Source organism: Pseudorasbora parva, chromosome 22 (assembly GCF_024679245.1).
Source record: "Pseudorasbora parva isolate DD20220531a chromosome 22, ASM2467924v1, whole genome shotgun sequence".
Lineage (NCBI taxonomy): Eukaryota > Metazoa > Chordata > Actinopteri > Cypriniformes > Gobionidae > Pseudorasbora > Pseudorasbora parva.
In genome coordinates, this window is record NC_090193.1 from 21,901,755 (window position 1) to 21,924,327 (window position 22,573).

The following is a 22,573-nucleotide window of genomic DNA, read 5'->3' on the forward strand; positions in this document are numbered from 1 at the left end:
AACCAGCATTAACTTGAGCAATTTAAACTACATTAGCCAGCCTTCGCTCCCTACGTGCATCAATGAGCCTTGGCATCCCATGACCCATTTATTAATTATTAAAAAAAAATATTCAGTTTTAATATCTTACATAATATGATCACGATTATTATTATGCCAAATTGTATCACTGCACAACACATTTTTACACACACTCAGGTTACTAAGATGCTAAACATAAAGAAAAGAACACATACAATAAAAAAGGCCGAAAATGTGCAGGTAAGTTATTGCTCTTGTTGATTTTTGTTGCCACAATGCCACTATAATTGTCATGCAGCTTAATTGAACATAAACTTCCAATGAGAGAAAAGCTGGAAAGTTTTATTCTTAGATTATTTTAAATAATAACACGTTTCACTTTTAAATCAGCATGAGTGCCTCGTTTGAAGCCAATAATAGCACTGTATTTGACAGGCTGGCATTGTGCGCCCATTTCTATAAATTGCTCAGAAGTGAAGGAGCCCATTTTAATAGCCTTTCTATGCCGAAATGATTGCATTCACGGCAAATTGCCTTCTTCATTGTTTCTCATCAGTACAAGGAATGAGAGAAAGAAGGAGGGGCTGTGGGTCGGTCATTGTTTGAGGGGAGCCGTCGCCTGAAAAGGGGTCGCGTTTCAGTGTTCCTCCATGGCTCTGTCTCTCTGGCTCTTCCTGCTGCCTCCTTATGATTAAATCATTCCCAAGCTTTCTGACACAAACACACATGCACACTCAACACATGCAGCTCAGGGGAGAGTGGGATGGAATCCACACTTCATAAAATAAAAGAAAACAAAAGAAGAAGAGTCTGTCTGTCTTCCAGACCTAGCTGTGGATGACTCTTTGTTCTCAGGGCAGACGGAAGACCAGTTGGCTCTTATTGCAAGCTTCTTTGCTCTTTAATTCCCGCCTGTCCCTCTGTTTTTCTCTCTCACTCACTCACTCTTTCTAATATATGACATCTGTTTATGTGAAATTGCATTTCAGTGGGTCCCTTGTGGCAGCCGGTCATACGTCTCTTGTATATTATTCAAGGTTGTGCAAAATTCAAAATTTAACAACTGATTCTCTTTCAATTCATGAGTTGTGATTTAGTTGGCCACATGCTCCACAGAATGTTGAATTGGAATTGGAAATGGAATGACAGGTAGAGGAATGGCAATTGTTCATATTAACAATATTTCATATTTCTTTAAACTCCAAAATAACAAATTAAACAGTAAGAGGATTTTAGGTGTTTTGTTTAATTACTACTTGTCACCTAAGCTACTACTTGTTGTTTGGCTCCATCTTGAAGACTTTGTGATAAAATTAGATAATTCTGGACACACACACACACACACACACACACACACACACACACACACACACTATTATATTACATTATTCAAATGTCTAGGTGACAGATTTTTACTAATTAGGTATGAATAATGTTAATTGCTATCCAGTTTGCTACTCCGGATTAAGTTCTGAAAAGTGAACTAACCTTATTTTATCATTGCCTTCCTTGTTCCCGTTGTATAGGTGAACATGAACTAACAAGAGAGGTTAAGTCAGAAAGAGAGATGTGAGAAAAGAGTTTTATCAGAGATTAATTTTAGTTTTTATTTTAGTTTAGAGTTTTATTTTATTAAAGAATAAAAGCATGAGATAACAAGAGCAAGAAAGACAGAGCAGGCTCAAAGAAGGTGGTCTCTGATCTCGTCTCGGATAAAACTCTCTGATGCGTAACTGGCAGATGGGCTGACACAAGCGCTGTGAACTTTACACTTCACTGTCAGTAAGGGGATTGCTTATTTCCACATGGCTGTTGAACTCCATAAAAGTCTATCTCTCACTCTTCAAAGTGCAGTTAATATCCCTTGTTTTCTGTATCCTCTTGTGTTTTACCCCACTTTTACTCTCACGGTAGCTCTGTTCTGAAATCACTTATGTTATATTTTGGCATTGCATGTATACATAAAGGGATAGACCACCCAAAAATAACAATTAATATACTTATATGATGTTATTCCAAACCTGTATGAGTTTATTTGTTCTGCTGAACATAGAATGAAGTGTTTTGAAGACTGCTCATGCTGTTCTCGTACAGGAAAGAGGATTGGGAACTGTTAATGTCTAAAAAAGGACCAAAAAAGCATCATAAAAGTGGACCATACAGCTTGTTTACTGTATTAAAAGTCTTGTGAAGCCAGTGTGTGGGGAACAGACTGAAATTTATGTTGTTATTTACTTAAAAAATCTTGCTTGACAACCATGGTCACCATTTTGATTGCATGGAAACTCCTTTGCATTTCATGGTTGAAAGAACATCACATGGTTTTAAAAATACATGTAGTTGATCAACCCGATCACACATAAATGCGTATAAATAGTACGAGTGTGCAATGTCGTGGAATGTATACGGCAAAACTCATTTTGGCGTGCATATGATACGCTGTTTTTCGCGTGCATATGATACGCACTTTATGGCGTATATATGACACACGCTTGGGTAAGTTTAGGGTAGCGGGGCGTATATATGACATGCGCTTGGGTAGGTTTAGGGTGGTGGGGTGGGGGGTTCGTATGTATAATACGCCATAAAATGCGTCTCATATGCACGCGAAAAACCACGTGCCATAGACACGCCAAAATGAGTTTTGGCGTATACATTCCACGACATTGCACACTCGTACTATTTATACGCATTTATGTGAGAATACCCTGAGTTGATTAAATGACAGCATTTTTCAGTTTCAATCAACTATTCTTAAAGAATCAAGACTAAAGAGTGCAAATCCTGAGGCTCAGGTTTGATCCTAGCAGATTATTTCCTAAATAGCCCTTTTCTCCTTTTATGTTACTGTTTAATGCATGTGATGCAATATCACACAAACTTAAATATTCATTGAGCTATCCCATGTCTTCCCAGGGGGAGAATAGGCGTTTTTTGTCGCATTTGGTCGGTAAAGATCAATGATATGTGTGCATCCCTGTGTGTACGCCATAATGTGTCGACCAACAGACCATGGCCTCTCCTGCTGCTTGTCAATAGAGGTAATATTTGCTGATTGATTTTGTCAGTGCATCCCAGGATGAGGTAACCCTGATTGGATACTGTATTGTGAGTGAGTGTGTGTGAGAGAGCATCATATGTCACATTTAAGAGATCCGTAACGGGGAACCCTGCCAGCAACAAAAGATTCTGAAAGGAATTTACCACACCTACTCAATTCTGTGGTCAGGATTACTTGACTGGTCTATTGTCTGGGTCGCTTTCATGGCAATAGGTCTTTAATTACAGCAGGAAACCTGTTTTGTATCATTGGAGATGTTTTAATAGACTATTGTTTGGCTGTTCTACAAATGGCAAAGCTGATAAGATAAACAAGCTTTTTGTGTTTACACCTACTAACCAAAGAATCCTTTTAAAACCAAGTAGAAAAACCCAAGAAAGCTTGTTTGGCACAGTTTCCATTCATCAACCATCATCCTTGGTTCTGTACTTAGATCTTACCATCAAACATTTGGTGGTTCTAATGCGGTTTCAATTTATTTTTGTTTAGTTTTTTTTATTTTTATAGTTCGTTAAAATCCTCTCTAAACCCACATCATAAAAATAAATCATTTTAGGAGATTTCTGTACATATGAGCTATTCTTAGCGGTGTTAGAATGCCATTAGCAGCACAAAGAGTTAAAGTGGAAAAGCATCAACTGTTCCCAGAATGCGTTACAAAATCAGAAAGGTCCAAGAATGGTCATGTCTTTTGGGATATAAACCTCTGAGATGTCTGCTATGTATTTCACAAAGAGTCTGTTATCATTTAGGACATTCTTCCATGCTGAATATACCGTCAGTTCTCTGAATATGCTGATGCCGCGCTTGAGTCACATCTCCACTGACCTTTGTCCGATATCTCTCCTGGTGGTTTTAAGCAGAGCGTGCTCTTGGAAACTTAATTTTATATGTGCAGTCTTGTGTGAGAGAACCATAGACAATAAAATGGAGAGGGAAACATTGTGAGAGGAGAAGTAACTGTCAATCTCTCCGTTTTAGAGACTGGAAATATAAAGGTCGTGACCTCTAAGTGTTTTTCATTGTATCTTCCTGTCTAATCAAAACCTCAAGTCTGCTCCCATCTTCTCCATTGCATCTGTCGCTCCAGGCTGACTGGTGACACTAATACACACATAGGTTCTTCATTGGTTAAATGTTCCGCTGAGTTCATTTGATTGGCAGCTGAAGTAGATACCCAAATAAAGCCTGTCAGTGCTTGTGTCTTCTGATGTGCCTTTTGGGACCTTCTGTGATGGGCAAGTTAAACACACAGCAAAGCTGTCCCGGCATTTGCTGCTCTATTTAGAGTACTGGACGGTTTCAATTATGTCATAGAGAGAATGTCAAATGTAATATAAATAAAGTAATTAATGCCAAGAAAAGCTAAAACAGAAAGTTGTGTTGAGTTTTTAGAATTTCATTCTGCAAATTTTAAAAAGATTTATTAAAATTATAGAATTTATCAATTTAATGGCCCATCTACTCTGAAATAAGCCATTGCCTTGTTTACATACATAAATGCACTTGAACGAACGACAACCTTAAAATGTTTTCACCAAATTGACTCTGACATCATTGGGTTTATCATGTGTCCCTGCATGCAAGATCTTTTCCCCCTGCAGAATCTTATCCCTGTCCCTGTTTTAGCAGATTTGCATATTATTACATAAAAATATATATTTTCATGGTGAAGCTAATGCACTGCAAAGTGATTAGCCTACTATAATTATACTTAATTTACAATGAACAGTGTACCCATACAAAGTTGTCTACAGTGGGGGGTAGGTGGCTCTGTGGGGGTATTGGATCTTGCACAACACCCGATCAATAATTCATTTCTACTGAAAAATGAAATGGGAAACCCTTCCTTCAAGCAGTACTTTTCAGTGCAAATACATTTATCTGGAGCACACTTGTAGTGCACTCTGTATCAGTTACCAAAAGTACAATTGGGTATTTATATTAAGTGCATAAATAAGTAAACTTATTTGTAGTATACCTAGCATGAATAAAATATATTGGAAAACATTTTGGGATATTTATTTTTTACTAGGGATAGCTGCAGTTCAGTGCATTGTCACCATAAAATAATCACAGTTCAGTCAATACAGTTCAGTGTACTACAGTTGCACAAGTAAAGTTCAGTGCAATCCAAGTTAAACTCAATGCAGTCCAATAAGCAAAATAAACAAGAGAATTGACACTATAAAATGCATTTGTTTAATCTGAATAAAAAAAAGCTGGAAGAGATACCCAAATGAATTTTGCTGTCATTTATGAGACCGCTCTTCCCTGCCATTGGCGGGAATTTTATAGCTTTTCAAAAATATATATACTTTAAATAAATTTACCCAAAATCAAGTATTGATTAAAAAATAATGCATGAAGCTATAATACAATTATTATTATTCATATTATTATTATAATTATAATTATTATTATTTTGTTTGTTTAAAAGCAGAGGCTCTCTTTTGGTATTGCATGTTCAGATTTTTGTACAACAAATATTCTGGGGGCCATGACATTTTTGTGAAATAACTGGAGGCAGTAGGAAAAAATTTAATTAATTTGACACGTTAACTTAAAGGGGACATGAACTTAATTGTTTTATTGTTGTTTTATAATGTTTCTTGTGGTGCACTTATGTTAGTATTTTTACATCAAAAAATGTCATTTTTTGAATTTTTGAATCTAATTTAGAAATAAAAGAAATTTTGGGAACCCTGATTTTAGCCCGCAAATTTGAACACACTGTTTGAAGAGGTGTGTCTGCTGTGAGTTAAATACAAATGAATAATGCTCAACTGAGACATTCACATTGTTGAACATAAATAAAATAACCACATTCCTAGCATTGGGATCCTTTGGAAGTTAACGTTAATGTTTTGTAGTGCATCTTGTATCACTCTTCTCTCTTCATCATCTCACTAACACGCCAGTGGGCAGGACCAAAGTTGCAGTGATGAAGTTGGCGCTGATTTTCTACATTCCACAATGAGTCATCATCTGGGCTTGGTAACAAATAAAGGCTTTTTTTTGGACTAACAAGGAAGTTTTCAGTTCTGAAACTTACAGGATATTAGTAGTCTATAGTACGATGTGATGACCGCTCGTATGTCAAAAGCTCAACGAAAATGTTATTTCTCAGTTCATGATCCCTTTAAAAAATATGATGATGTACACAGATAAATGCAACACATAGATAGTGGCATTTTAAAGGGCTAGTTTAGGCTGCAGCAGTGAACAATTTCAGTATAATCTCAAAATGGAGGCCATTCATAGTTTATTGAATTAGTTGGAAATTGGTTTAGTTGGTAGATGTTGGGGTCGAGTTTGAATTTGATGAATTGAGGTATTGAGGATTGAGAACTGGATTACAGTGATGTGATGAGGCAATGCCGAGACGGCTAGAGTGAATGAGTGCTGCAGAACAATGCATGTGTGTTTGTCAGGGAGTGTGCTGGTTTTAGCTTTTAGAATTAAAATATATATTAATAACTAGTCATTGTATCTCATGTGCGTTTTTAACAGCAAAATAATCATTATAGATGGTGTCATTGTCACCTCAATCAAATGTTTTATCGTAGAATTTTAGTGTTTGTGTATGTTATTTTCTTCATCTCTTCATTTTCTTTTTCTTTACTCTGTAAGAGCAAACTCTGGTCTGCAGTAAAGCTCTGAAATGAAACCAAATCCAGCACTGAAAGATTTTCCTCCCACACCAGTCTGTGCTGAGACCAGCTATTGCTCATCACTTCTCAAGAGATGTAAAGAAAAATACAGAGCAAAAGAAAGGCAGAAAGAAGAAAATTAAAATGGTATTCTTGCCCAAGTCAACTTAGGCCTGGTCTTTTTGGCATTTAACTGGTTTAGTTGACTGACAAGTTAGCCTCACAGCCTCTTAAACCCCTTTAAATTGTTTTTAAAGGGGGTGAAATGCTGTTTCATGCATACTGAGCTTTTTACACTGTTAAAGACTTGGATTCCCATCCTAAACATAGACAAAGTTTCAAACACTAAGTTGGACGTTTGATGGAGTATTTCTGTGTCAAAAATACTCCTTCCGGTTTCTCACAAGTTTCGGAGAGTTTTTTTGAGTGTGGGTCGGCTTGTCGTCGACAGAGCGGAAGGTCCTTGTATGGGCCGTACGGGCACTTCTCCCGGAAGGGTGCGCGCATGCGTGACTGAGGCGAAAGAGCAAATGCACGCCCATAAACACTGCTCTCAAGGTGCAGATTTATTCGTCCGTGCAACACTTCTGTCGCGCCGCGCTCCACTTTATTCCTATGGGTGACATCAAACGACTTTAATGCGCCCGCACAGCATTCCGGGAAGGCAGCGCTGCATTTGAACCGATTTGAACACAGAAATGACGGGAAGCATCACATCACGCTTCGCTCGTGTCGCAATAGTGGATCTCCACGGTCTCTGCTGTCATAGGACTTCACCAAATCAACAAGAAGTGTGTTTTTGACAGAGCAGTGCCAGCAATAAAGGTTTGGTCCTGCTTTGGAAGCAGGTGGTGAGTAAAACTGCTTCAAATGTCTATGTTGGCTATTGTTGCGTAAGTAAACATCAGTAAACAACACGATCTAGGGGACGTTCTCACAAACCGTGCTTCTTCATTCAAATGCGCTAATGTTACTCCATTGTTTTTTTATACACTATCTGACGTTTAGTCGCATACAATAGTCCATAAACCGAATCATGTCCTCATAAACCACGAGTAAACGCACACAAATGTTGACAGGCCACTAAATACAGTAACTTACATACCACAGAGACGGACGTCCTGCTGCTGCTGTTTCTCCTGTTCAATTTATTTCAGCCTCCGGATCTGATTCTGGATCATATCTGTATTAGTTGAATCTGATTGATTGATAGCCATGGTTTATTAGAGTAACGTTTTCTTTTCCACGCTTGAGGATGACAGCTTTCAGCAATCTCTCGTGCAGTAGCTCCGCGCTCGTCATTCTTTAGCTCCGCCCACAAGATACGCCTCCAGCCGCTCGTTTTTTCCGGAAAGACTCGGTACAGCCTATCTTTCTTTTATAAATATAATAAAACTAAAGTATTTTCGGAGATATAAAGGATGCAATACTACTCTATAGGTACTCAAGATTGACATTAGATTGACTGCAACTAAGTGTTTCACCCCCCCCCCCTTTAAGCAAGAATAAAAGAGGTAGGAGAACCTTCTTTATAGAAACATTTTGCATAAATTAATAAATTGCCTATTTTCAACCTCCATTATGGAATGTTATTACAATAGTGGCTTTGTACATGTGGTATTTTAGTATAATTTGATATAATGGTTGACTTCCATTAATATTTTTTTAAATTAAATGTAAAAAAAAAAAAAAAATTTAATCATATATAATTAAATATAAATTATATAAAATATAATTTATATTTTATTATTAATTATTATATTTTTAGTTTGTTTTGCTTAGTAGTTCAATTTAAACTTAACAAATGAAATCTGGAATTTTCTTTTAAAGCTGTTATGAACTGGATATATTTTTAATTTTTTTATACTGTTGTCTGAGGTCAGCTAATGATGTTCGTGTGGTTTTTACATTCAAAAACATCTAATAAGTAATAGACTCTTTTCTACAGTGGATTTGAGGCTCTCTCCAAAACGCTGGGTTTTGATAGGCATGCCGCACTGGAGACTTGGAAGTAAATGCTCACGGCTAGGATTGGATAAGACTAAACCTGTTCAGTTCACATGAGGAAGGGATTGTTTTGAAAGCAGCAACCGGAATTAACGTCTTTATCAAACAAACACAATGATTTATTTCTCATCCACCCGCGATTGATTGGACTATTATTTTTGTATTGCATAGCCCACACGTCCTGGTCGATATAAGCGCAAACCATGTGAACCACCTTCAAATGTTAAGTCAAGAGAGAGAGAACACCACAGAACAAGAAAGGAATATTATGAGATTCATCGGCCTGCCGACGGACTTCCGTTTTGGTAGCCCCTCTGGAAAACACATGGGAAAAGCCCCGGGACGTTGAGCTTTGCAAGCCCTGGCTCATACATGTCTGAGTCCAGCGTGCTAAAGGTATATGTTTCTGTTAGACACATACACATGCAAAACGATTTATAACAATGCAATAATATTACATATAAAAAACACGTTTTACTCGCATAAGTGCGTTGCACCATTCCTGTCGGATTTAATATAGAAGTAACAGCATCGACCTGAGATTTGTTCACAAACGATTCGATTCCGCAGTGAACTGAAGTCAACATGTCTTCCCCACGTGAGCTGGAACTTCATTAAAAATAAAGTTCAACCACACATTCCTAATACTAGGATCCAAAGGAAGCTTATGCAGCGACTGTGTTCTTCCACTACCAGGAATAGCTTGCTATCTTCTTTGCAGCTCCATGAGTCGGTGGGCAGGGCACCTGGATTAGACGTGCTGTAGAGGCGTGTTTCGTCACGCGATGAAGTAAGGATGAAGCACACAATCGTTTTCTGGCCCTGGTGTCTATAAAATATTTTCTTTGACTAACAAGGAAGTTTTCACCTCTAAAACTTACAGGACATTCTTATATTATCATGACCTTTTATATATCAAAAGCTCAAGTGAAAGTTGATTTCTCAATTCATCACCCCTTTAATATTTTCTTTTTATTTCATTCAACCCTGCTTTGTTCAGCGTTCACGTGTTTCCTCAGGATGAGGTTGTATATGCGTATGATGTTGGAGTCTATTCACATAAAACCTCAGAAAAAGAAATTACTTTAACATGTGATGAAGCCATTTTCATATTCTATTTCCTTCCCCCGTTTTTCTCTCATTCTGTCCTAAATGAGGGTAAGTGTATTGGTTTAAGAGAAAGAATGATTTTGATACACTAGTGTCTAACCATCCTGTACCTCCTCCAAAAAGGTCCTGTGGATGATGGCTTTTCCTTCCTGCTCTCAGATTTCATTACGCATTTCTTAATGCCTTTTTATGCATGGCGCTCTCGTTCTCTCTCCTTGCACTCTCTTCAGAATATTTTGAGGTTTTCCGCACCCTGTGCTTAGTCAAAGATGTCTATGTGGATCACAAATTATTTTCCCACTTAAACAAGAATAGAGTGCATTTTGTTAACTGGCGGGTCAAGCTGTTTCATTCATTAAGTGTGGAAACAGTTCTCTCTCTGTTTTCTCTCAAATCCCCAGAATCCTCCTTTCTTGGGACGCCCTATTGATTGAGAACTTCAATTAATGATGTGAGGTGGAACACGTTACATTACACTTTTTCCCTTTCGCTTCTTTTCCTTTTCCCCTTGCTTCAATATTTAAATTTTGTTTCAACAAATTCCTTTACAAGTGTCATTACAGACTCCTTAAGTGCATCTTTGGTGGAAATCCAGACACATCCAATATAAAAACAGATTTTAAAAAACACCAGTAACTAGCGGAATGCAAATTTGTGCAAATACGTGAGGCTGGAGAAGACAACAGCCGATTATTGAGGTGTTCCATCTCACATCATATGACCAACCACACTTAAATTACACATAAAAAGCTTCCATTCACGGAGGCATTCATAGCAGGTTGCCTGGTGCCGAGCTAACATATAATTACATTAAAGAGTCGTGCAAGCAGCTGTGGAATTTTTACTGCTCCAAACAGTAAAACTCCAGTACTTGGCATAAACTGCTTGGCATATACTCCAGCTTCTAACATTTAAAGATAATGCCAGACTAGAATGTTGCTTATGTCCCATATATATTGTGGCCATAGTTGATGGGGTGCAAAAGATGGGGATTGTCTTGAATGTTTCTTCCAATAATGTCAATTTTTCCTTTGTGAGCCACTGGACTTAATTAATGTTACTTAATTTAATATATTAATGTTATTTTCTGGTTATTTTGAAAGTCTCTTCTGCTTGCTTGTAAAAAAAACCTAATGTAAAAAACAATCACAAAAATTCTTTATTTATATATTTTGAATTATATATTTTTACTTTAATATTTTTGTTGGTTACACATTTACCTGGTAATTTCTCAAATAAGTACTGAGTAATATTAAGTATGTACTTACTATAGAGTTACAGTTTTGTTTTGGGTTAGTTGCTTGTAATTATGCATAATATACTGTTATTACTATGGACGTGTAGTAATGTGTCTACGTACCTAATATAATAAAGTGTTACCATATTTTTTTTTCAGTATTCTTTGATGAACTGATAAATGTCTTTACTGTCACTATTTTCCAATTGATTAATTTTGATTAAAGGGGTACTTCAGCGCTGGAAAGATGAATCTGTATTTAAACTGGGTCATTAATGTAGTAGAAATGTGAAATTATTTTTTGAATTTGGTGCCTTCTAGACTGAGAAAAGACAGAAAATGTATTTTTGTCTCATGGGGATGAAAGACTACTATTCCCAGAGTGCTTCGCTGCCCTGTGAGGCCCTTCCCAAAGCCCCCGCTACTGGATTACAGTCTGACTGAGTTAGAGAACAGACTACAATTAAATACTGAACGTGTCTGTTCAATATAACGATCGAGTTGCCGCGTGAGTCACAATCATTTGACTATACTCCAGGGTTTCTACTGATACAAAGCCATATGCTAATCGCTGAAGTAACCCAATAAAATCGCCCTGTAGTCAATGATTGTCATGCCTTTAAATAGCTTGAATGTAACTCTAAACTGCTTCATTTAATACATGCGGACCGTGAATATGCAAATTAGCTCTGCCTTCACTCACTCATCTCACTTGGTCAACTTTACTGGAGTAAACGCTGCAGATGGAAATTCTGGTTTGATAAAAAAGTATCCAATTTTTCATAGCAACAGAAAATAATACCGGGATAACTTGGCTTTTTTTTTAGAGACTCTCCTCCTTCACAATATAGTAATGATTAAATGCTAAAGCACTCCCTTTTTGTGACATGATTGGCTGCAAGGTAGTTGGTGAAGTCAGAAACACAGAAGATGTCCAAACACGTTTTTGAGTCTTTTTTTCAATGCAGTTTTAAGGAGAAAGTACTTAGTGACGGTCTTGACTTATGAATTTGCACATGGTTTGTCTTAAAGCGTATTAAAAGCACCACATACACAGGTCAGATTAAAAGCTATATTTTTAACACAGGGGGTCTTTAAAAAAATAGCACTTTTTTAGCAATTTGGGTAATTTTGCATGTGACATTGCAATGTTTAGGTACAAATTGGACAGCTCCAGTAGCATGTGTGTAAAATTAAAAAATGCATTCTAGTTTTGGTTATTTGATCAGATTCTTTCCCTTTTTTCAACTATAGCTGATTTTAATCAGCTGGACTGCTGAGCTGTGATTGGCAGAGAGATTGATGACTCATGATAGTGGGATGGTGGGAGAGAGTTTAGTGGGTGGAGGGTGCTGGGAGGCAATTTTAGTCTGAGGAAGCAGACCTGCCACCTCTCAGTACTGCATGTATTCATTTTAGCCTCTTTCTATCTGTCTTACTTCCTTGCTTATTCCTCCATTCCATCAGCTCTTGTTTTTAATGGCTCTTCCACAGCTTGTGGAGTGAATGAGTAAAATCACTCTCTGGCACAACGATTAGCTCCAAACATCTGTCTTTCACTTGCACATCCTATTTCGCCTGCTCTCTGCTCTCAGATGTGCTGCACATTTTCCAGTTAAGGAAGGACTGAGGTCTGTCATAGAGAAGTGATTATTCCACGAAGGTGTATGACTTTTAAACTCTCCTCAGAAACCTAGTGCCAAAAGGAAGTGGTGAGTACCTTTTACACACTCATAGACAGTTTTTTTTGTGTTTCATGTGCTTTACTGACACCCTGGTTTGTCAGAACTGTCATGCTCTGAATTTAAGTTCTGTTCTTTTCAAGTTTTTGTGTTGCTTTTCATCTTGCTTTGGTGAGCATGTCTTTGTTTTATGGCTGCATTGCAAGCAAATGTGCCTTGAATGCAACCCATATGATAAACAGGCTGTGCAAAAGGAAAGAGCTAAAGAAATCCACAACCTCTTGTCATCTCAGCTGTTGAGATTTAAGCAGACTGACAGCACACAAATCTCAAAGTATCTCACAGCTGTGCGGCATGCCTCTTGCTTTATTTTTAACCTCTGCTGTTGTTTTATTGGTCTACAGTAGTGGTGGGGCAGGCCGGCATATAGTCCAGAGCTACATAGTATAGGAATTTATGCCACTACATATATATTTATGAATATATATCAAGATCCTCAAAGTTCAGGGTCACTGTCCTTGTTGCCTGTCATTTTGTAATCTGAGACAGGAAATAGGCAGTATATTTTGTTATTGTCTAATGTTGAGAAAGTTTATCTCTGTTGTGCATCTGGATAGGACTGTAAATCATGACAATGCATTCCACAAGGACATGCTGTTGTCTTTATGGCGCTTGTGTTTGAGGGCACTGCATAGGGGACAGATTTAACGTGCCATCCCACGGCATCCTGAAGAAAATTTCTGCACTATGAAGAAAAATTAAATACCTAGTTTGAAACACAACCAAGTTCCTAGACACGTGCTCTTTGTATTCACATGGTTTTTAACAATTTGTTCAATTTTTTTAAAAATTAAAGGGGTCGTGAATTGAAAAATCAACTTTCCCTTTTTCCCCAAAAGCTCAACTTTCATGAGCTTTTTGATATATGAAAGGTCATGGTAATATAAGAATATCCTGCAAGTTTTAGAACTGAAAACTTTCTTGTTATTCAAAGAAAAGCTTTTATTGACAGCTGGCTCAGCAAACACTTGATCTGGGAATGTGCCTTCCCTGTATGTCAAAGTGTGGTGAACACCCCCTTAACCGAAGAAAATGAATGCCTGATTCTGTTGCCCTGCTCACCGATTTATACCCACCGATAGATATATAGCATAGGCCTACATGGAGCTAAACCGGATTGAACTTCTAAGTAATAAACATGCTGCATAATCTTCATTCAGATTCCAATATTATGAATGCATGGATGAAATTTATTTTTAATTAATATCCAGCTCACGTGGGAAGACATTGCACATTTGTTCCTTCATTTCACCACAGATTTGTTTGTAAACAAGAGACTGGATTTGCAGACAGGATGAGATTACATGAATGAATGAAGCAACACATTAATGTGGGTTAAAACTGAACATAACTTGGCACGCTATCACAGGCTGGAGAATCCTTTATTTGAGGTGTTGTTGGTTCATTGTGCTGCAATACGTGATCAGACTCGGACATGAAATGTTGTGTGTCAGGGCTCGCAAAGCCCAACATCCCGGGGCTGTGTGTTTTCCAGACAGGCTACCAAAACATATCACTGGCTATCTTAAATAGTTAAATAACATTCCTTTCTTGTTCACTCTCTTGACTTGGTGTGTGTGTGTGTGTGTGTGTGTGTGTGTGTGTGTGTGTGTGTGTGTGTGTGTGTGTGTGTGTGTGTGTGTGTGTGTGTGTGTGTGTGTGTGTGTGTGTGTGTGTGTGTGTGTGTGTGTGTGTGTGTGTGTGTGTGTGTGTGTGTTGATGGTTTACGAGCGGGACAAGTAATAAAAAATAACATTCCAATCAATCGTGGGTGGATGAGAGATAAATCATTGTGTTTGCTTTATCAATCCGGTTGCCATTTTCCCACACGTTTTCAGAACAATTCCTCACGTGTACTCACGGGGGAGCTAAAGCTCATTATAATATGCAAAGCTTATCCAATCATAGCAGGGGGCATTTACATTCAAGTCTTCGTTGCGGCACGCCCATAAAAATGTGCGTCTCATGAGAGAGACAGGGTAGGAAATAGCCTATTACTTATTTATTTTGATGTTTTTCCATTTAAAAACCAAGCAAACTTCATTAGTTGACCTCAGACAACAGTATATATATAAAAAAAACACCAGTTCATGACCCCTTTAAGTAAAAAATAATTTAATATTTTCCTTACACTTTGAATACATGTGCGTGTATCATAAATCAATATTGTAAAAGAAAATAAATATTTCCTGTTTTATTTTTCTGCATGTTTACTTGCTTGTTTAAATATTAATAATCAATGGATCGATTTAGTTTTAAAAAATCTAGACAATTATAATAAATGATTATACCAAACTACTTAACATAATTCTTGGTGAATTTTTTTCTTCATTATGATATCAGGACAGTTTTTTAACTTTAGAATTACCCCCAGATTTCAAAATAAATTTTAATTCAGAAACATGCAGGGAGTGTATTCAAGTCGTTGCATCAGTTACATTTTAAAGTGTTTTTTTTTTTTTATATATATATATATATAATTTAAGATATTGACAAAAAAATTGTATTTCGTATTTCTCCTGCACTTAGTCTCTTTATTTCTCTCTGCCTCTTTCAATCTCTGGCCTTGGCATTCTTTGTGGCACTAGCAGGATAAGTAAACACGTTTGTGGACTGAAGATAAATACATAAACAGTAGCGAGTGAATGAAGAGTCTAGCCGTACTTAGAGAAGAGTGATTATGAGGTGAATGTGTAGATAGGAAAAGGCATGTTGAGAGGTGACAAGGATAAAGCTCTTAGTCTACCTTTATGCACACTGCAGGCTGTGAATGTGGCCATTGATTTTCTTAGCTTTTTTTTTGCGTGGGTGCCTCCTAAACATCAAGCTCACAATCTTTCCTCTCTCCTGCTTCTCGCTCTATTTCCTGCTCTCACCGTCACAGCCAATCAAAGCTCAGCATGCAGGGCTCCTGGAGATCTGAGTTCGTCACCCAGATGCATTCGAGTCATGGACCAGTGATTCATAATGGCCCTCTTTAATACCCCATACATGTATAAACACACACTATATTAAAGCATTGTTACGCAAAGGGTCATGAGTCTGGTTCACTTTAAAAGTATCATATAATATATTTTTTAACCCTTATTTAGTTTTACATGTAAAATTAAACAAGTACATTTTTATGACCATTTTCCAACCTCTTATTTACCCTTGACAGCAAACAAGCTGCTGCTGCTGTATCTTTATTTAAAGATACAGCAGCAGCAGCTTGTTTGCTGTCAAGGTATATTTGTATATATTGCTAGAAATTTTTAGATCTGCAAACCCATGCTTCAAATACAGCCTTTTGCTTCATTTCACTTTGACAGCCTCAATCATTTCAGGTCAGACTGAAATGATCAAGAAATGTTAAAAGTAAAGTTCAGTCTTTCTTATTGTTGGGATTATTCTGGTGGTGCAGAGTTGAATGTGCTACACACAGCACAATGTCTGATGCACAATCGTACACTTTCCTTTTTAATTTGTTAGTTCTGTTTTTTAGAAATTTCATGATCGGTTATATGGGCGGGCCAAGTTTCTAAACAACAAACAGCCATTGTGGATGTGTAAAAGTCATATGCTAATTTTGATGGATTTGCAATACTGACAAAAAATAATAATAATTTAGTGTAGGGAGATTAATAAAAACAACTCCCACACTGAAGCTAAATGTTTTATTTTGTGCAGCATGTAGACTGCGACACTGCTTCGTCAACTTCTGTTTCCTACCACCTGTCTACCACCACCTACTATGTTGGAGGGTCAACCAGATATTTAATATGATATCATCGAACGTGTAGTATTAACATTATATCAATATTTAATTAAAAAAAACATAAAAGTTCTAATCAATACCGGTATATTGTGATGCACCTAGTTTCAGTAAATGCTTTTTTTGGGCTGAGAAGGATGGTTTTTTTTTTTTTTTTTTTTTTTTTTTTTTTACATTTTCAACTTTCTTTCGTTTATGTTGCTGCCTGAGCATTAGAAAAGGTCAGTAAGCACTGTTTATGACCTCCCTGAAATGCTAATTATTTTAGTGTATGTGTATATGTAGCTTACAATGTCTAGTTTTACTATGCATAAAGCCATCTGCATATAATTTCCATGCGTATTACTATGATATAACTGTACAAGACATTAGAAAATATGAGATGCAGACTATGTGCAGTCACATTACTTTGATAAAAATCATTCAATATCCTTGCATTTTTTTTATATTTCTTTATTTGGACCCACTTTATATTAGGTGGCCTTAACTACTATGTACTAACATTTTAATTAATCATTTGATGCAGTGCGCTTATTGTGTATATACATGTTTTTACATTGTACTTACATTTAAATAATAAATGCATGTAATTGCGTCTGTAATTAATTTCTGTAGTTACATTTGTAATTACACAGTTGGCACTTCCCTTACATCTAACCCTACCCTTAAACTTACCCATACTGCCACACCTGTCCATAACTCTACCTGTATCTCATCTCAATATTAGCAAAAGTGCTTTGCAATACAATTTGAACACAGCAAGTACATTTTACTTATTTTTTTATGTAAGTACATAGTACTTAAGGCCACATAAAATAAAGTGGGGCTCTTTATTTTTTTATTTATATATTTATATATATTTATTATTTTCAGAGAACAGTTTAATCTTTTTCACTGACCAAATAGTATTTTTAATTGCTTTAAACACATCACATTTATAGAATTTTGCCTATAATATTTTATATATTTTTTAATGGAAAAAGAAAGGCCCAGAGGTTTCACTATATGTGTCATATCCTTATTCAAACTGCGCAGTCGACCATTTAATCACCAAGCATTCTCCTAATTTATTTATTTTTTTATAAAACCTGTAATGTGCATACAAAAATTGTGCAACATTTATACATCAAGCTAATTATTATAATTATACACACTGGTTGCGTTTCACTGGTAGTATGTAAAAACTTGTGGTTATGGTAAGGGATGTGATATTTCCTAAACTCGCTCGAAGCGCTTGACCAATCACAACACACTGTTCCAGCTGACCAATCAGAGCACATTGCGCTTATCGGAAGATAAAAGAGGTGCTGCAACAATAGAAAAATATATTTTTTGAATATTTAAGCATGAAAACGTCTTCCAGCTCTCTGCATTCACTGTAATGTTCTGCTTGTTTCTTTTGCATGAATCAGTGTCTTTGTTAATTGCAGCTAAATTCAAACTGGAAAAAAAAAAAAATGCTTTTTTTCTTCTCAATGACGCGAAGCGTGACGTGCCTCTGTGGGCAAGACAGAGGAGTTTTATAAGAGAACAAATTTGAATCACAGCGACTTTCATTGTTTAGTTGTCAACGATATCAGATTGTGGCATGTTATGAACCCCCCCCCCTCCCCCCCCCCCCCTCCCCCTTCCCCATGCATCCTGTAAGACGGAGGCAGGGAGCCAAACAAACCAGACTGCTACTCAGCACTCCCACCGCCTGCCTCCCAACGCCTCCTGGCCAGGGAGCTGCTATTCTGAGGAGCTGTCAGTCAAACACAAGTGCTTCTGTCCATCGTCCGAGGGAGTGAGAAAAAAATCAAGGGAAAACGTTAGAGAGAAGGACTGGGGGAGGGAGGGGAAGGGTCGCTTAGATTAAGAGGTAGAATAATGAAAGGAGATGACAGTAAGGAAGACAAAGAGAATGAAAGGGACGGATTTCTTCTTTGATTTTTCAACCGTCCATAATCCCTTTTGGTCAAATCATTTAGTTGCCAGTCACTGGATCACTGATCTTCTTTGTTCTACATTCTAACTCTCCAAATGGCTGTGCTTAAAATACACACAGAGACAAGCACACAACAAATTAACCACTAGTTGACATGGAGCTCTAATCTTCCTTCTTAAATTTCACACAGTGGATGTTAGAACAGGCCATGCATGCTATTATATTTCTATTAGAATCGGTCTGAGCACAGATAAGACCAAGTACAGGTTTTTTTTCCCCCTTCAAGCAATTCGTCATCAAAGTGGAGCCGCATGTGTCACCAAACAAGGAAAGGGCTTCTAGGAAGGCTTGGTCGCCTGCATTGCGGATTCATGAACCATGAGGAGCTCTTTTTGGGTTTAACTAGAGGAGCTTGAATCTGAGCCGTTTGACTTAATTAAATGGTGTCATGCTAAGCTGAGTTATAGGATTAACGGGGTTAATGTGCTTTTTACTGTAGTCTCTTATTGGCCCATAGTCCTTGATGTTTAAAAAGGACAAAATGTCAGGGGGTCTAGGACTATGAGATGAAGGAATTTGACAATTCTGGTCCCAATTCTGATTTCTTGATGACTTTTTAAGTATTTTTTGTGGATGCACCAAACCTCTGCAATGATTAGAATTTTGGCATAGTATACACTACTATTTAAAAGGTTTGGGGTTGATTAAGTTGAATGTATAAATGGGTCTAATTGAAGAATTTGTATGAATTCTGACTATGCTGTTTCCCATCGAGTATAAACCTAATATTTCACTAACTTAAAGGGTTTGTTCACCCAAAAATAAAATTTATTTCATTAATGACTGACCCCAATGTCGTTCCACACCCGTAAGACCTCTGTTCATCCTCGGAACACAGTTTAAGATATTTTAGATTTAGTCCGAAGCCTTTTTGTCCTTTGAATGTAAGTGTATGCCCACTTGCTGTCCATGTCCAGAAGGTAATGAAAACATCATCAAAGTAGTCTATATGTGACATCAGTTGGTTAGTTAGACACATTTGACGTGTCGACAAAACATTTTGGTCCAAAAATACGACTTTATTCAGCATTGTCTTCTCTTGTCTAAATCTAAAATATCTTAAACTGTGTTCCAAGGATGAACAGAGGTCTTACGGGTGTTGAACGACATTGGGGTGACTCATTAATGAAAGAAATTTCATTTTTGGGTGAACTAACTTTTTAACCAACATAAATCAAAGAAGGCATAATGTTTGTGTGTTAGGGAAGTCTAAGGAGTAAATTGAATGTACTCAAATTGCAAGAAATAAATTGGGATTATACGAGCTAAGATTTAAAATGTTTATGAAATGAGTCTCTGCGTTTATTTAATTGAAACAATACAGTAAAAAGAGTAATATTGGGAAATATTATTACAATTTAAAATAACTTATCTAATTTAATATTAAAACGTAATTTATTCCTGTGAAGGCAAAGCTGAATTTTAAGTCATCAGCACATGATCCTTCAGAAATCATTTGCTACTCATTAAAAAAAAATATTATTGTTAGTGCTGAAAAATGTTGTGTTGCTTAATATTTTTGTGGGAACAGTAATACTTTTTTCCAGGATTCTTTGATGAATAGAAAGTTATTTTGTAACATTATAAATATAATTATTTGCTGCCACTTTTGATGAATAAAAGTTTAGATCAAGTTTAGGTCTAAAAGGTTAGATCAGTACGATTTTTAAACAAATTAATATATTTTTTTATTCAGAAATATATATATATTTTTTTTCAAAATTTGAAAATTGTACTTATCTAAACTTTTAGAAAGGTAGTGTATTTAATTCATTTTTTCTTAAATAATTCTACTTGATTATTTATTAACAAGTTTGTTATCATAAATATAGAATTTTAAATTAAAATACCATTTATTACAACAAAACTCAAGATTTAAGAAGACTTAAAGGGATAGTTCACTCAAAAATGAAAATGATTTCATAATTTACTCACCCTTAAGCCTAGATGTATGACATTCTTCTTTCAGGTGTGCAGTGCCTCTCGCAGTTCAGAATACTTACGCTATGTCCGATGTCATTGTCACGCCAGTTACTTTTTTCCATAAAGCTAGATATTTTACATATTTTGTTAAATAAGGATATTTTTCTTACAAAACCCCATTGATTTGCTTCAGAAGGTCTTTATGAACCCCTGGAGCCATGTGGATTACTTTTATAATGCATTTTGGGCTTCAAATTTTGGGCTGCCATTTACTGCCATTATAAAGCTTGGAAGAGAAAGGACATTTAAAATGCTCTCTTAAAGGTTTCTAGACGTAAATCCGTATAATTGGCTGCTCATATTGCAATGTGTATTTTAAGATATATATCTTAATTTTTTTGCAATACATGGTACTTTAATTAAAAAGAAAAATATCTTATAGTTGATCGAGTGCGTTTCCACCGATATTACCCAGAACTATTTGTCCCGCAGGAACTTTTTTCCACCCAGACGAGCTGCTGTCTGCATTTCCATATGCATTTCCAGTTCCCTTTGGATTTCATCCTCCACATATAAGCTTAATAAAGCCTGAACCTCATCGTCTGTCCATCGTCAGTTTTTAAACTCGATTGTTGTAAACTCGTGTACTGAAATTGTGGTTGAAATAAAATGCTATGTGGAGTCAAACACCCAAGCACCCCAGTTCGTAGACTCTGAAAAAGTACTACCTCATGAGCAGGGACTGTCTGAGGGGGACATTTTTACCCGAAACTTCGTTCAGACCCTGGTCTTTGTGGTCGAACCACACTGAGTACCACTCCAAAGTCCCTAGTTCCTGGGGAAAGATCAGAGTTGTTGAGAACCACTCTGATTGAATCAGCATTTGAGTGACTCTTTAGAACAATTCAAACCAACTCGATTGATTTATTACAAAGAACTGACTCATAAGAATCATTTGTTTGTGAATCAGACTACACTGAATGAATCATTGGAGGAGAGCAGATGTTCATGTTCAGATGTTCGCTAACCCTCATGAAGATCATTTGGTTCCAGTATTTTTTTTTTATTCTCAACCCTGTTGCTGACACACACCCACAAATACATGCATGTCTTGGCAGACCATTTGAGTTTTTGCCTGTGGAAACTTTGAAGGCTTCTCCAGACAGAGCATGGTTAAACCAAGGCCTCTTGGAACCATTGCGGTTGTAATCACTTAGCATGGAGCCGTCTGTGATTATTGATGACACACACTAATTGGGATCATAGATCATCTCCCAGACACTGACATGACCACTAAAGTCAAACGCTAGGCAGCCAAAGGTCATGTGTTAATGCCAAGTGTCATATGTCATGTGTCAAGTTAAAGTGAGCTAACCCCAAAGGCATGTCTAATATCTGTTGTGTACGTGCATATACAGGGCTAATTTGTCATATGCACATAAACTATCATGCTGTCCTGAAACACATACATGCTTGCATTCACAATAACTGAATTCTGTAAGATGATCAGCTCTCTCTCGAACCTGCAATCATCTCTTTCCTGTGGATACTTGTGAACATGACCCTCTTGGTTGGAAAATGGTGTGTCTGCAGCATTTGGGATGGTAAAGTTCATCGCTGCTGGCAAATGTCTCTTGCATGTGATACTACTGAGACTGGTGTGAGAGGCTGAGTGGAAAAGACAGGCCTAGATGAGGCTTTAATGAGGAAAAACTTGTGGTCTGAATATTGTGCATTTAATAGTTGCAATGATTTTTCTTTAAAATAAATAAATAAAACATAAAGGTCGCTGACTAACATGAAGCCTAGAGGATCTTTTTGTTATTGATGACAATAAATTGAATGTGCTGAGTCATTCGGCCTTACTGTGTGTGAGAATTTGAAAAGATTAATTTATCTCAGAAAACTTGATTATAAAGGCTGTGACTCAGTCAGCATGAAGGCATGATGACTCATCAGAAAATATCTAGTCTGTACTAGTCACAAATATCTATAGTGATGAAATAACCCTAATATGATTATTATTAAAATTAATATCTATTAAAACACCAGACAGATTTAAGTATTTAATTGTGCTA

At 36.7% G+C, this 22,573-nt stretch overlaps 1 protein-coding gene across 3 annotated transcripts in view; it reads left to right on the plus strand.

The window, feature by feature from the left end:
* Positions 1 to 22,573, plus strand: part of prickle2b (prickle homolog 2b) — a 119,771-nt gene that overhangs the window by 42,547 nt on the left and 54,651 nt on the right. Inside the window, exons 1-2 of one of the 3 annotated variants that reach the window (XM_067431596.1) lie at positions 12,473 to 12,700; positions 12,752 to 12,801. The exons of 1 other annotated variant lie outside the window; for it this stretch is intronic. The gene's annotated coding sequence lies outside the window, so the exon portion shown is untranslated. Of the gene's footprint in view, positions 1 to 12,472; positions 12,802 to 22,573 lie in introns of those variants that run through there. One more of the 3 variants, XM_067431595.1, reaches the window with a different exon arrangement.